Source organism: Heterodontus francisci, chromosome 3 (genome assembly GCF_036365525.1).
Source record: "Heterodontus francisci isolate sHetFra1 chromosome 3, sHetFra1.hap1, whole genome shotgun sequence".
Classification (NCBI taxonomy): domain Eukaryota; kingdom Metazoa; phylum Chordata; class Chondrichthyes; order Heterodontiformes; family Heterodontidae; genus Heterodontus; species Heterodontus francisci.
In genome coordinates, this window is record NC_090373.1 from 104,849,168 (window position 1) to 104,865,748 (window position 16,581).

The 16,581-nt window shown below is 42.4% G+C and overlaps 1 protein-coding gene across 4 annotated transcripts in view; it reads right to left on the reverse strand.

The window, feature by feature from the left end:
- LOC137352577 (chromosome partition protein Smc-like) overlaps positions 1 to 12,640 on the reverse strand; it is a 106,867-nt gene extending 94,227 nt beyond the window's left edge. For 3 of the 4 annotated variants that reach the window (XM_068018263.1, XM_068018253.1, XM_068018234.1), the window contains exons 1-2: positions 12,569 to 12,630; positions 4,255 to 4,310 (exon numbers count right to left, since the gene is read on the reverse strand). The gene's annotated coding sequence lies outside the window, so the exon portion shown is untranslated. Of the gene's footprint in view, positions 1 to 4,254; positions 4,311 to 12,568 lie in introns of all 4 variants that reach the window. The other variant, XM_068018243.1, reaches the window with a different exon arrangement.
- Between the last annotated feature and the right edge of the window lie 3,941 nt (positions 12,641 to 16,581).

Below are 16,581 nucleotides of genomic sequence, written 5' to 3' on the forward strand. Positions count from 1 at the left end.
TGTACTCTATGCCCCTATTAATAAAGCCCAGGATACTGTATGCTTTATTAACTGCTCTCTCAACCTGTCCTGCCACCTTCAATGACTTAATGACTTTTGATGAAGTAACAGAGAAGTTTGGATGAAGGGAATGCGGTCGATATTGTCTATATGGATTTTAAGAAAGACTTTGATAAAGTACCAAATAAAAGGTTGGTTAACCAAATTGAAGCTCATGGAATAGGAAGGTCAGTGTCCTATTGGATAGAAATTTGGCTTAAGGACAGAAAACAGCACTTTGTGGTAAATGGTTGTTTTTCAGACTGGATTATGGTAGACAGTGATGTTCCCCAATTGTCAGTGCTGGGATCATTGTCTTTTTTGCTTTATATAAGTGACTTAGATCTTGGAATACAGAGGAGAATTTCAAAATTTGCCACTGATAGCAAACTTGGAGGTGTGGCAAACAATGACGATGATACAAACAGGACACCACTGAGTCACAGTGGCAGCAGTGTGTACCATCTACAAGATGCACTGCAGCAACTCACCAAGACTCCTTCAACAGCACCTTCCAAACCCTCGACCTCTATCACTTAGAACACCACCATCCGCAATTCCCCTCCAAGCCACACACCACCCTGACTTGGAACTATACCGTCGTTCCTTCACTGTCGCTGGGTCAATAACCTGGAACTCCCTTCCTAACAGCACCATGGGTGTACCTACTCCACATGCACTGCAGTGGTTCAAGAAGGCAGCTCACCACCACCTTCTCAAGGGAAATTAGGGATGGGCAATAAATGCTGGCCTCGCCAGTGACGCCCACATCCCATGAATGAAATAAAAAAAGATTGGCTAGCAGAATGGGCAGATGGAATTTAATACAGACAGGTGTGAGATGATGCATTTTGGAAGAACGGATAAAGCAAGGCAATATATAGTGAATGGCACAGTTCTAACAAGTGTGCAGGAGCAGAGGGACCTGGGGGTTCATGTGCCTTGATCTTTGGAGGTGGCAGGACATATTGACAGAGTGATTAGCAAAGCATATGGGAACTTGGACCCCATAAATAGAGGCATTGAGTACAAAAGCAGGGAAGTTATGCTGAACCTTTATAAAACTCTGGTTAGGCCCTAACCAGAGTATTGCATTCAGTTCTGGTCACCACACTTTAGGAAGGATGTGAGTGTCCTTGAGAAGTCCAGGGATGGAGGATTTTAGTTACAAGGTTGGAAAAGCTGGGGTTGTTCTCCCTGGAGCAAAGGAGATTAAGGGGAGATTTGATAGAGGTGTACAAGAATATGACAAGCTTAGATAGGTTCAACAAGGAAAAACTGTTGCCATTAACTGAAGGTACAAGGTGTCATGCTGGGCCGCCACCTGCCAAGAATGGGGAACATTAATTTTGTCATGAACATTGATTTTAAACTGTTACTGGAGTGAAGAAATGACTTGTTAAACAGATCATCTGTGGCTGGAAAAGATATTTACATATTAACAGACAGTGTTTGGAAGGACAAAGCAGCCATTCAACCCACAATGGACCCTTGGCTGGAAAGATATGTGCATATTAACAGACAGTGATTGGAAAGGACAAGGGACCATTCCCTGCCACAGTCAATCTACAATGGACTTTTGATCACCAGACAGTTGAAGGTGGGGAAGCTAGTATTCCAGGTTGACTGCTAAGATGGCGAAATACACAAACAGACATGGTCAAACCAGCTAGTCACATGACTAAACTGCTGGACAACCTGAGTTTTTTGAATTTGTACAAATTGTTTGGGCAGCAAGCAGAATGCTCCTGGACTGGGAAGATCTCTCATGCTGGCTTGCCACAGCCTCTCCTGTCTGCTCCCATCTCTTTCTCATGGAATTCCAAATCCACTGAAGACACATGAACCCCAAGAAAGAAAAGTCTCCTACAGCGAACAAGGTTTAAGAAGAATACTGGGCCCCCTACCTACAATAAAGGATACTACAGTGAGCTCAAAGAACTGTAACACAAAAAAACCTCTTCAGATATTGCCTTAAACTTTTCCACTTTATTTCTTCTGTTCTCTTTCCGTCTCTATCTGCATGTGTGTATTGCGTGTGCATGCTAGCGTGGGCGTGTCATGTATCGGTAGGCGTTAAGTGAATTAGAGTTTAAGTTTCATAAAATTTCACTTTTCTTCTTTAAACCTGAGAAAACCTGTTTGTGCTGGTTTCTTTGCCTTATAATTGGAAAGCGGTGAAAAAAACTTCACCAAGGGGGAGCTGAAAACACGATGTGTTTAAAAATTAAACCTTGTTACAGTAAGACCAGGTGAAGGCTGCGAGGGCCCCTAGACATCTTTCTCACCTGGTCATAACAAAGGGCTAGGGGATACAGATTGAAGGTTTTGGGTAAGAAAGGCAGCGGGAATATGAGGAACAGCTTTTTTATGCAGTGAGTGGTAATGACCTGGAATTCGCTGCCCACGGGGGTGGTAGAAGTGGAGACAATCAATGGTTTGAAAAGGAAATTGGATGGGCACTTGAAAGAAATAAACTTACAGGGCTATGGAGATCAAGGGGGGGGGGGATACTGGGACTGACTGGATTCCACCAGGGAGTGCTGGCATGGACTTGATGGGCAGAATGGTCTCCTTCTATGCCGTAAATGACTCTACTCTATAACCCTCATTATCTCTTGCTTGAATGCCTCCCACTGATCTGGCGCTGACTTACCTTCAAGTAGCCGCTTCCAATCTACTTTAGATAAGTAGACCCATCGACAAACATTCACTCCCTCCACCACTGATGCACAATGGCAGCAGTGTGTACCATCTACAAGATGCACTGAAGCAATGCACCAAGGCTCCTTAGACAGCACCTTCCAAACCCGTGACCTCTACCAACTAGAAGGACAACAGCAGCAAATACATGGGAATACCACCACCTGCAAGTTCCCCTCCAAGTCACACACCATCCTGACTTGGAACTATATTGCCATTCCTTCACTGTCGCTGGGTCAAAATCCTGGAACTCCCTTGCTAACAGCACTGTGGGTATACCTACCCCAAATGGACTGCAGCGGTTCAAGAAGGCAGCTCACCACCACCTTCTCAAGGACAATTAGGGACGGGCAATAAATGCTGGCATAGCTAGTGACGCCCACATTCCATGAATGAATTTAAAAAAAAGTCACATCTCACTTTTTTCCTTTCTTGCCTGCTACCCGTTACAACCTTATGTGTCAACCGTTGTAACAAAAAATTGTCAAACCTTCAGTAGGAGATTAATTCATGTCCTCTTTTCTCTCTCAAGAGAAAGGGTCCACTGAGGATCTCGGGCCATGGGTGGCAGCCCTCCTGACAACTGACCTCTCATGAGTAGCAAACGTTGAAGGTTCTGGGCATGCCATAAGGCTGGGAACCTGTTGGAGATGTTGAAGGGCAAGTGTCAACTGTAGGTGTGTTTAGCCATCTGCAGCTTGCCCATACAATGGTTTCAGAGTGCAAAGAATTCAAAAAATAATCATTCTTGGGATATTGGGATGCTGGCAAGGCCAGCAATTATTGTTCACCCCTAGTTGCCCTTGAGAAGGTGATGCTGGGCCTTGTTCTTGAACCTCTGCAGTCCACGTGGTGAAGGTGCTCCAACAATGCTTTTAGGTCGGTAGTTTTGACCCAGCACTGAAGAAGTCAAGTCAGGATGGTGTGTGAATTGGAGGTTATAGTATTCTCATGCACCTGCTCCCCTTTCAATCTAGGTGATGGAAATCGCAGGTTTGGTAGGTGCTACTGAAGAAGCTTTGGTGAGTGGCTGTTGGTGCATCCTGTATACAGAATGCACCACATCCATGGTATGCCAGTGGTGGAGAGACTGGATGTTTAAAATGATGGATCAGGTGCAAATCCAGCAGATTATTTGATCCTGGATCGTGTTGAACTTCCTGAATGTTGTTGCAGCTGCACCCATCTAGGCAAATGGACAGCATTCTATTACACGCCTGAGTTGTGCCTTGTAGCTGGTGCAGAAACTTTCAGAATTCAGGAGGTGAGCTAATTGTGACAGATTATCCTGCCTGTGAACTTATTTAATAGCCATGGTATAAATGAGACTGGTCCAGTTGTGTTTCTGGTTAATAGGATGATGATGATGATGGGGGATGTGGTAATGGTAATGTTGTTGAACGTCAAGAGGAGATATTAGGCTCTCTCTTGTTGGAGATGGTTATTACCTGGTAGTTGTGTGGCACGAATGTTACTCACCAATTATCAATGGCAAGAAACATGATCACGTACCTTCAAAATCAATCGAGGAACTGTTGTGGTATCCACAGCATCTCTTCACCTTTTCTCTTTAGATAACCCAAAACAAGGAGAGAAGGAAGAAAGAATCAACAACCTTCAATCTCTGGCTAACCAGGCACATTGCCACCCTTTCTCCATCTATCTCAGCAGTAGACAGCAATCTACTATTTCATGTAGATAGCTCTGTTAAGATGTTTCACTATGCACAAGGGTGAAGGCAAAAGTAAAAGTGACCAAACGCTCTACAGAATTCAGCCTCTGGCTCGTGAGCGTACAAACAGATCTCTGTGGCCTTGCTCTAAAAAGGAGGATCCTGAATGAGCATCATTCACACATTGAAGCACAGAAAACCTTATCAGAGGGCCTCAGATAATGGCAGAGTTCAGTGCCATTCTCAATCCCAATTTCTCGGAAGACTTCAATAGAGTGCAGTGTTATTTGGAGCGAGTGGTGGTACCAGGAACATCTGCATTCATCTCACCTAACAGAGAGACCTGTAGACCAGCCAGTGCATTTGACATGGATGCTTTGATCATTGGAAATTAGGTCTTGGAGGACTGTTTGCAGACATTCATGGAAACTGGTTTACAAGAGCTTTGAAACTGCTCAGGGCCTGCAAGATCTAACTGACATGATTGATCAGAAGGAGCTTAAATCCTGGGACCAGAACGTGAGGTGGATAGAATCCACCTTCACAATGTCACCTTCTCCTCTGTTCAGAGCTTATATGACCACTTCAGTGAGCCTCTTCATGATCATGAAGGTATCAGGCCACACACCTGCAGTTGCAATGCAACCAGCTGATGTGTCCTGATGCGACAGCCACCATCCTCCCAAATGGCTAACGATACCATAGCACAAACAAACACGACCAGGAGTGAAATTAGGAAACACATTTTCACGCAAAGGGTGGTAGCAGTTTGGAACTCTGTTCAGCAAACAACAATTGATGCTAGGTCAATAGTTCATTTTAAAACTGAAATCGATATATTTTTGTTCACCAAAGGTGTTAAGGGATATGGAGCAAAGGCAGGTATATGGAATTAGGTCACAGATCAGCCAGGATTTCATTGAATGGCATGGATGGGCTTGAGGGGCTAAATGGCCTACTCCTATTCCTATGCTCCTATGCCCCTAGCTCTCAGACATCACCCTAGTGCAACATCAGGTAAATTTAAGACCAGCAGAGAGTCCCCAGGAGGAAGCATGATAGGCGCATGAAACCATTGTAAATATCTAAGTGTGCAGTAAATCATTTTATGATATGAAGTTCAGCGTTCCAATGTATCTCTGTTCTTTATTTGATTTTGTGTTTGAAGAGATGTTTGAAGATCAATTTGCAACAGGACACAGGGTTTCTTCCATGCCTCTGTACTGAGCCATTGCCTCCTTAAGTAGATCTCTTCTATTACATTGTCAAGGGAGCAGCATTGCCTCTGAAGAGAGGGTACTTTCCAGTTGGCCATAATCTCTTTTGGTGTGTCCTTATTCTATGCATGCCCCTCATTCTGCTTCTGTTCTGTTGCCATTAAAAGGACAAGTATTCTGAATACTGTCAGGATGATGTTTACAGCAACTTCTGTGGAGCACTTGAAATTTTTTGATCTGCCTTTATTATTTTTTATTTTAATATGCCAAAATGCAGGTGAAATTCAAAACATAAGTGTTATAAATGTAATATTTTTGCTTTAAATATGTAAGCTGATTGCTTTCGCTATTCCAGATCCAACTGCATGTGTGCACAGCTACTCAGCACAACTGGAATTCACATTGTTCCTTCCGTGGTTTTTTCCCCTGTTCTTTTTCCTGCTGTTCCTCGCATCTTCTCCCTCTCTATCTCTATCTCATAGCAAGTACCCTTAATAACCAGCTTACTATTCATGGAGGTTTGTACCAATGCCACTATGTTAGAGTCCATTATAAAAGATGTAATAGCAGAGCACTTGGAAAACAATGACATGATTGGACAAAGTCAACATGGATTTACAAAATCCATCCTTGCCCAACCCCCACCTCACTTGCTTATAATCTGTGACTTTTCTAATATTTGTCAGTTCCGAAGAAGGGTCACTGACCCGAAACGTTAACTCTGCTTCTCTTTCCACAGATGCTGCCAGACCTGCTGAGTGAATCCAGCATTTCTTGTTTTTGTTTTACAAAATCATGCTTGACAAATCTACTGGAATTTGTTGAGGATGTAACTAGTAGAATAGATAAGGGAGAACCAGTGGATGTGGTATATTTGGACTTTCAGAAGGCTTTCGATAAGGTCCCCCGTAAGAGATAAGCATGCAAAATTAAAGCACATGGGATTTGGGGGGTAAGGTACTGACATGGATAGAGAACTGGTTGGCAGACAGGAAACAAAGAGTAGGAATAAATGGGTCTTTTTCCGAGTGGCAGGCAGTGACTAGTGTGGTACCACAGGGATCAGTGCTAGGACCCCAGATATTCACAATATATATTAATGATGTAGATGAGGGAATTAAATGTAATATATCCAAGTTTGCAGATGACACAAAGCTGGGTGGGAGTGTGAGCTGTGAGGAGTATGCAGAGAAGCTCCAGTGTGACTTGGACAGGTTGAGTGAGTGGGCAAATACATGGCAGATGCAGAATAATGTGGATAAATGTGAGGTTATCCACATAGGTGGCAAAAACAGAAAGGCAGATTATTATCTGAACAACAATAGATTGGGAAAGGGGGAGGTGCTGCAAGACCTTGTGCACCAGTTGCTGAAAGGAAGCATGCAGCTGCAGCAGGCAGTTAAGAAGGCAAATGGTATGTTGGCCTTCATAGCGAGAGTATTCGAGTACAGGAGCAAGCATGTCTTGCTGCAATTATACAAGGCCTTGGTGAGACCACATCTTGAATATTGTGTGCAGTTTTGGTCTCCTTATCTGAGGAAGGATGTTCTTGCTATGGAGGGAGTGCAGTGAAGGTTCACGAGACTGATTCCTGGGATGGCAGGACTGACGTATGAAGAGAGAATGGGTCGATTAGGCTTGTATTCGTGAGAGTTTAGAAGAATGAGAGGGGATCTCATAGATACCTACAAAATCCTAACAGGACTGCACAGACTAGATGCAGGAAGGATGTTCCCGATGGCGGGGGAGTCCCGGACAAGGGGTCACAGTCTAAGGATACGGGGTAAGCCATTTAGGACTGAGATGAGGAGGGATTTCTTCACCCAGAGAGTGGTGAACCTGTGGAATTCTCTATCACAGAAAGCAGTTGAGACCAAATCATTAAATATATTCAAGAAAGAGTTAGATATAGTTCTTTGGGCTAAAGGAATCAAGGGATAGGGGGAGAAAGAGGGAACAGGCTACTGAATTTGGACAGTGCAGGCTCGAGAGGCCTACTTCTGCTCCTATTTTCTATGTTTCCATGAATGGAAATGGCTACTGTGATCCCATGGTAAAGGCTTCAGGACAGAATGAAAGACAAGGAATGGCTCAGTTTCCTATTCGGAAAGATACACATCCTCCTTTGAAAATATCTAAATCTGCCATTGCTGCAAACAGCTTTTGTACAATTCATAGTTTTCCCCTGCAATATGGGTTGGAATATTGCCTATATATTTAGTGAACACTACCACAATCCAGTGTTTCACTCTGGTTTCAGGATAACCACTTGTTTTTACATCACAGGCCCAAATTCAGAATGTTTACATAGAAAATACAGCACAGAAACATGCCATTCGGCCAAACTGGTCCATGCCTTCCCCTATCACTCTTTTTCTAACCCCATCAGCATATTGTTTTATTCCTTTCTCTCTCATGCACTTATCTAGCTATGCCTAAGATCCATCTATGCTATTCACCTCAATTGTGGTGGTGGGTTCCACATTATAACCACTTTCTCGGTAAAGAAGTTTCTCCTGAATTCCCTGAATTGAATTAATTTCAAATTGCACGTTTGTATTTCATTAACAAGCCATGAATTATGGAGAAACATGGTATTATCCAGTTTTCATTTAAAATATATACATTTTATAAAAGAAAATACCCTAAAATTATTTTGAGAATGGTACTCCATTGTTCACTTTAGTAATACATTAGGCGTAGTTGCCTCAATGGTTCTGCATTTCAAAGGGAACTGTTTTGGCCTAAAAGCATTGTATAATGGTACAGTCTTTGCACCAAAAGACTTCTCATCACCAATATTTGGACTTCTGTTATACATTGAGAATCTCTTTTATCTTATTTCCAGTTTGTAGCCACAGCTCAGAACAAATTACAAATTTGTAATTACAAAATTGAATTTCTTGGTGACTATCTTATATGTAGGGCTCAAGGTGTTGGCTTCGCCACAAGTGGAAACATCTTCTCTCAGATTATGAAAAGATTTGTTAGGGTAAAGACCACTATCAGGTCACCCCCTCAGCATTCTCCTTGCTGAAGGAAAATGCCCCAGTCTGTTCAATCTTTCCTGATTAGTATCACATCCCAATTCTGGTATCACCCTTATAAATCTTTTTTGCATCTTCTTTAGTGCATCTACATCCTTTTTATAATATGGAGACCAGAACTGTGCACAGTATTCCAAGTCTGGTCTAACCAAGAATCTATATAAGGTAACATAACTTATGTGCTTTTCAATCCTTTCCCTCTAGAAATGAACCCCAGTGCTTTGTTCACTTTTTAAAATAGCCTTATAAACATGCATCGCTACTTTTAGCGATTCCCTTTGCTCCTTTATCCCAGTTAAACTTTTATTTTCCAAGGAGTGTGTGGCCTTGTTCTTCCTACTAAAATGCACCACCTCACACTTATCTATATTGCAATTCATTTGCTAATTACATGCCCATTCTGCAAATATATTAATGTCTTTTTGTATTTTGTCACAGCCCTCCTCAGTGCTAACTATACTCTCCCCCAATTTAGTATTGTCCGCAAATGGAACATAAGAAATAGGAGCAGCAGTAGGCTATTCATCCCCTTGAGCCTGCCCTGTCAGATCTGAACATGGTCTCAACTCCACTTTCCTTCCTGTCCCCCATAACTGTTGTCTCCCTTGTAGATCAAAAATCTGTCTAACTCAGTCTTGAATATATTCAATAAGTCAGCCTCCACTGCTCTATAAGGTAGAGAATTCCAAAGACGAACGACTCTCTGAGAGAAGAAATTCCTCCTCATCTCTGTCTTAAATGGGAGAACCCTTATTTTGAAACTGTGCCCCCTAGTTCTAGATTCTCCCAAGAGGAGAAATATCCTCTCAACGTCTACCCTGTCAAATCCCCTCAAAAGCTTTTATGTTTCAATTAAGATCACCTCTCATTCTTCTAAACTCCAATGAGTATAGGCCCAACCTGCTCAGCTTTTCCTCAGTAGAAAAACTCCTCACCCCAGTGAACCTTCTCTGAACTGCTTCCAATGCAAGTATGTCCCTCCTTAAGTAAGGTGACTTCCATAGTGCCTATGGAAGACTACTGTACACAGTAGTCTAGGTGTGGTCTCACTAATGCCCTGTACAGTTGTAGCAAGACTTCCCTACTTTTATACTCCAACCCTATTGCAATGAAGGCTAACATTCCATTTGCCTTCCTAATTACTTGCTGTCCCCGCATGCAGACATTTTGTGATTCGTGTGCAAGGACACCCAGGTTCCTCTGTACCACAGCATTCTGCAGTGTCTATTTAAATAATATTATGCTTTTCTATTTTTCCTGCCAAAGTTGACAACCTCACATTTTCCCAAATTATACTCCATCTGCCAAATGTTTGCCCACTCACTTAACCTATCTATACCCCTTTGCAGACTTTTTGTATTCTCCTCACAACATACTTTCCAACCTATCTTCGTGTCGTCAGCAAATTTGGTTAATATACTCTGTCCCTTCATCCTAGTCATTAATATAGTGTATTAATTACCTCTTTCACTGTGGCCTGGGTAGCATCTTCTTCCTTGGTAAAGGCAGATGCAAAGTATTCATTTAACACCTCAACTATTCCCCCTGCCTCCACGGGTAAATCCCCCTTTTGGTCCCAAATCAGTCCTACTCCACCTTTTACCACCCTTTTACTATTAAATGCCTATGGAAGACTTTGGGATTCCCTTCTATGTAAGCTGACAGTTACTTTTCATACTATCTTTGCTTCTCTTATTTGCTTTTTCACTTCCCCTCTGAACCTTCTATATGCAGCCTGGTTCTCTTTTGTATTATCTACCTGACATCTTTTGTCATCCAGGGAGCTCTACATTTATTTGCCCTACTTTTCCCATTCAAAGGAATATCTCTTCTTTGAAGGTAGTCCATTGTTTACCTACTGTTTTTCCTTCCAACATTTGATTCCAATTAATTTGGCCCATATCCATTCTTACCCCATTGAAGTTGGCTTTCCCCCAGTTAATTATTCTTACTCTAGATTTTTCTTTGTCCTTTCTATAGCCAACCTAAACATTATGATACAATGATCACTGTCACCTAAATATTCTCCTACTGACGCTTGATCCACTTGGCCCACCTCATTTCCAAAAACCAGATCTAGCCGTGCCTCCTTTCTCGTTGGACTAGAAAAACTGTTGTAGAAATTTTCCTGAAACACACTCTAGGAGCTTTTGCCCTTTTTTGTCCTTTATACTGCTAGTATCCCAGTCTATATTTGGATAATTAAATTCCCCCATTATAACGACTCTATAATTCTTGCTTCTCTCATAATTTCCTTGCAAGTTTGTTCCTCTTCATCCTTTCCACTAGTTGGTGGCCTAGATACTACACCAGGCAATGAAACTGCACCTTTTTTGTTCCTTAGCTCTAACCAAAGAGATTCCATCCTTGACCCACCAGGTATATGCTCTCTCTCCAGCACTGCAATGCTCTCCTTAATCAATATCACCACCCCTCCCCCTTTTTTCCATTTTCTATCTTTCCTGAACACCTTGTATCCAGGAATATTTAACACCCAGTTCTGCCCAGGTGTGAGCCAGGTCTCTGTAATAGCCATAAAATTATATTTCCACATGTCAATCTGCACCTGTAACTCACAAATCTTATTAACAACACTCCATACATTCACATACATGCACATTAACCCCGATTTAGACATTATTACTTTCTCCCTTACTCTGACCCCATCCAATAACTCACTATTCCCTACTCTAGTGCCATCCATCTCTCCCAGTATTCTGTGCACCCTGTTATTCCTTTCTAATATTTCCTTCTGGTTCCCACACCCCTGCCCAGTTAGTTTAACCCCTCCCCAATAGCACTGGCAAATCACCCCGCAAGGAAATTTGTCCCAGCTCTGTTCAGGTGCGACCCATCTGGCTTGTACAGGTCCCACCTTATCCAGAACTGGACCCAGTGTCCCAGGAGTCTAAAGCCCTCCCTCCTGCACCATCTTTCCAGCCACACATTCATCTGCATTATCTTCCTGTTTCTACACTCACTTGTGCCTGGCACTGGAAGTAATCTGGTGATTACTACTTTTGAGATCCTGCTTGCTAATTTCTTACCTAGCTCAGTAAACTCTTTCTGCAGGACTACATCCCTCTTTCTGCCTATGTCATTGGTCCCAATGTGGACCATGACTGCTGGCTGTTCACCCACCCTGCTCAGGGTGCTCTGCAGTCGTTCAGTGACATCCTTGACGCTGGCACCAGGGAGGCAAAACACCATCCTGGATTCATGTCTGCGGCCACAGAAACGCCTGTCTCTTCCCCAATAATACACTGGATACAATTAGATACCTAAGAATGGAACCAGGTAAGAGCAGACCCACCCAGATGGAGGAGGATGATGTGGTCAACTGTGTCAAAGGCTGAAGACAGGTTGAGAAGGATGAGGAGGAAAAGTTTACCTTTGTCACTGTCACAAAAGATGTCATTTGTGATTTTAACAAGAACCGTTTTGGTGGCAGGGGCAGAAACCTGATTGGAGGGATGCAAACATGGAGTCCCAGGAAAGATGGGCACAGATTTGGGAGGCGACAACACGTCCAAGGACTTCGGAGAGAAAAGGGAGGTTGGAGATGGGACAGCAATTTGCAAGGATAGTGGGGTGAAGGGTTGGTTGCAGAAACACTGTGCTGCTGGAATATTTATAATACAATTAATCTTAAAATCAATTAACAATGGAACTGAGTCTGTTTTGAAGAATGCTGAAACATCAAAGTTTGCAATTTTTGACCGAAATGATTGGAAATTTACGTTTCTGAACTGCGACAAAACACAAAAATCACAAACGGCGGGACAACTTCCTATTGAATTGCCGCACTTGTTGAGTTCCCTCCAGTTATTGCAATGAATGTATTGGTCACTCCCTTGCATTATATCAATATTTAGGACGGCAACACATACCTTCAGGTTCTGGACTGTCCTTGAGTTTCAGTTTTCTCAGCTCTCCGTTACCAAGACGAACACAAACATCCGTCTGACCCAGGAACTGGTGCTATCATACGTTTCTCATGCAACCTCGTCGGGCAGCCTCTCACTGAGCAACTTGCGAGTAGGACGATATATAATTGGGAGATATGCAGACTCCCAGTCTTTCAGGTTATCTATTTTTGTCGGAAGTTTTTTCCTGTTTTGATTAAGAATCGTTTCATTGGCTCTGGTGTTGTCCGAGAGCTTCTCAAACAGTAAGGATAATATCCGAGCCATTACTGGGGCTCAAATAAAACTCTCCCTCTCAAGAGCTTTTAATTTAGATGCTTCCCCATATTTGTTAAATGCACCACGATCACTCTTTTCATTATTCCCCTTCCATTTGTTGAAAAAGTTAACCGTCTATTTCTATCCTATGACCAATATAGCAGACAACCCCCTTGTCCATTCGCCGTATCACATATGAATTATTTACAAGCTATTCATGTTGCTTCCCTACACATTCCTTTGGATCGTAAAATACTTAGGGATGAGGAAGACTATGAAAGCAATTCTTATTCCTCCATCCCGAGCAATCCTAGACTCACCACCATTGTTGCTTACAGTTCTTTAAAAATATATTTCAGTGTTTTTACCTGCATCACTGCTTGGGTGACTTTTCCAAGTGCGGATCACTCTCTGTATGAAGAACTTCGTTATATCAATCCCAAAGTTCTCTTTTACTAGTTTGAACTGTACCCATGTTCTATTCTCAGTGTAATTCTGAGTGACATTTAGGATTACCTTTCTCCATAACATTTACCATCTTATATGCCTCTGAGATTACCTCTTACAGGTTAAATAGCTTAAGTCTTTCCAATTGTCCTCATAATTCAGACCCCTGATATGAGCAATCAACCTAATGGTTGATCTCTGGTTCTTCTCTGCACTGCCTCTAACTCTTGAATATCTCCCTTGTTTCTTTAGGGATCAGGACTGGACAGAATATTCAAGGTGTAGGCTGAACAGAGAGTGTGGGAAAATGGCGCACTGACACAGAACACAAAAGTCCGAGTGTATCAGGCCTGTGTCCTCAGTATCTTGCTTTACGGCAGCGATGCTTGGACAATGTATGTCAGCCAAGAGCGACGTTTCAATTCATTCCATCTTCGCTGCCGCCGGAGAATCCTTGGCATCAGGTGGCAGGACTGTATCTCCAACGCAGAAGTCCTCGAGGCGCCCAACATCCCCAGCTTATACACACTACTGAGTCAGCGGTGCTTGAGATGGCTTGGCCACATGAGCCACATGGAAGATGGCAGGATCCCCAAGGACACATTGTACAGCGAGCTTGTCACTGGTATCAGACCCACCGGCCGCCCATGTCTCCACTTTAAAGACGTCTGCAAATGCGACATGAAGTCCTGTGACATTGATCACAAGTCGTGGGAGTCAGTTGCCAGTGATCGCCAGAGCTGGCGGGCAGCCATAAAGACGGGGCTGAAGAGTGGCGAGTCGAAGAGACTTTAGCTGTTGGCAGGAAAAAAGACAGAAGCGCAAGGAGGGAGCCAACTGTGTAACAGCCCCGACAACCAATTTTATCTGCAGCACCTGTGGAAGAGTCTGTCACTCTGGAATTGGCCTTTGTAGCCACTCCAGGTGCTGCTTAACAAACCACTGACCACCTCCAGGCGCTTACCCATTGTCTCTCGAGACAAGGAGGCCAAAGAAAGGAGGCTGAACAGAGCACAGTACAGTTTGATCACTATTTTCTATGACGTGTATTCTACTAGTTTTATTATGTAGTTCAGCATTCCATTGCCAATGCTGATTTCAGCTCTGCATTGTTTGGCTATGTTGAGTCTATTAAGACTCCTAGGTCTTTTTCAATTCCATCTTTAATATTTTAACTAATTCTTGAAGAATGTATGCGCCCCATTTTTTCTTCCAATGTGTAATATTTTAAATAAAAACAGGAAATGCTGGAACCACTCAGCAGGTCTGGCAGCATCTGTGAAAAGAGAAGCAGAGTTAACGTTTCGGGTCAGTGACCCTTCTTCGGAATATTTTAACCTGTGTTTACAATAAATTTCATCTGCTATTGTTCTGTCCATTCATTTTGTTTTTTTGCTCATTCTGTAGCTTCCCGTTGGCCTCTCTTAACTTTATTGCACCTTCTAGTTTTATATCATCAGCAAATCTAATTGTCATCAAGTTTCAAATCCAAGTCATGGATGTAAATTTGAAACAGTAGTGGTCTCAACATTAAGCCACCGTACTTGTCACTTTACTGAAACATAGTAAAAGGATTGAGAGGTAGAAATTTGTCTTTATTGGTGGCACAAAACAGATGGTATCACATTACCTGCCCGTTATACTGGACTACTATCTGTCTATTGCGTTTGTCTAAAGAGGCGTATAACAGGGAGCCAAAGCAATGGCACTCATTTTGTGCTACCGCCCCAGATGAGCTTCTACCCCAGTCGTGTCATTAACAAATGGTGGTTATGAAGGAAAATAGCAAAAACCAAAATACATTCCCTCCCCCTGAGCTGAAGTTTAAACCATATTTTCTTTCAGATGCTGATGAACATACCTTGCATTTCTAGTACTTACTGTTTTTCTGATTTTCACTGTTTGCTGCTTTTCTTCTTTAATCATGCATAGCATTAATATCTTGTGTTAGTGTTTGAATTAAGCAGAATTATTGAAAACTATCCCTTTTGTTGATGTAGTTATGCACTGGTCATTGGGCCAGCTATGGGCTAGAACTTCCATGGATACTTTTGTGGGAGACATAAATAGGTGGGCCAGGACTTGTGTCCCCTGTTTTGCGCTAGATCCTTCCCCTCACTCACCCAAAGCTGACAAGAAATTCAAAGCATACGTAAGCCTTTTGACAAAAAGTTGATATTGGCAATTGTCATGCCCAGTAAGGACAATCTATTTCAAAACTGCTGATCACATCAACTAAAAATGTAAAAGACTAATGTTTTCAATGTGTAATCAATATAGATATGACAAATAATTTTTGTTTAATAATGAAAGCTTACAGCTTCAGATATAAACCAAGTTGGATTCAATTATGTTATCCTTCAGTCTTAAAAGGATAAAGCTATGAGGAGAAAATTGTCAGCATAATCACTGGAAAATGTAGGTAATTGATCTGTAACGATTTTATACATAATGGGTTGTGTATATCAGATTTTTTTCATAATGAGAATTACTTGCAAACCCGAAGCTTGCATTGCTTTCCAATCTAGATTAGATTAGAGATACAGCACTGAAACAGGCCCTTCGGCCCACCGAGTCTGTGCCGACCATCAACCACTCATTTATACTAATCCTACACTAATCCCATATTCCTATCAAACATCCCCACCTGTCCCTATATTTCCCTACCACCTACCTATACTAGTGACAATTTTTTTTATAATGGCCAATTTACCTACCAACCTGCAAGTCTTTTGGCTTGTGGGAGGAAACCGGAGCACCCGGAGGAAACCCACGCAGACACAGGGAGAACTTGCAAACTCCACACAGGCAGTACCCAGAATCGAACCCAGGTCCCTGGAGCTGTGAGACTGCAGTGCTAACCACTGCGCCACTGTGCCGCCCGAATCTACTTTGCAACCTATCCTATTTGTCCTTCCTAGAATCAGTTTGGGAACATGAATTTACTGTTAGCAAAGTATGTTCAAGAATATAAGGAGATTCAATAGGAACATAGGAATATAGGAACAGAAGAAGGACATTCAGCCCATCAAGCCTGCTGCCCCATTCAGTTAGATCATGGCTGATCATGTACCTCAACGCCACTTTCCTGCGCTATCCCTGAAGCATAACCTCCCTACTTTTGTATTCAATTCCCTTCGCAATAAATGATAACATCTATTAGCTTTCCCAATTATGTTCTGTACCTACATACTAACCTTCAGTCATGAAGATAGATTGGAGAAGTGAGGACTATTTTCCTTGGAGAAGAGAAGATTGAGAGGTGATTTAAT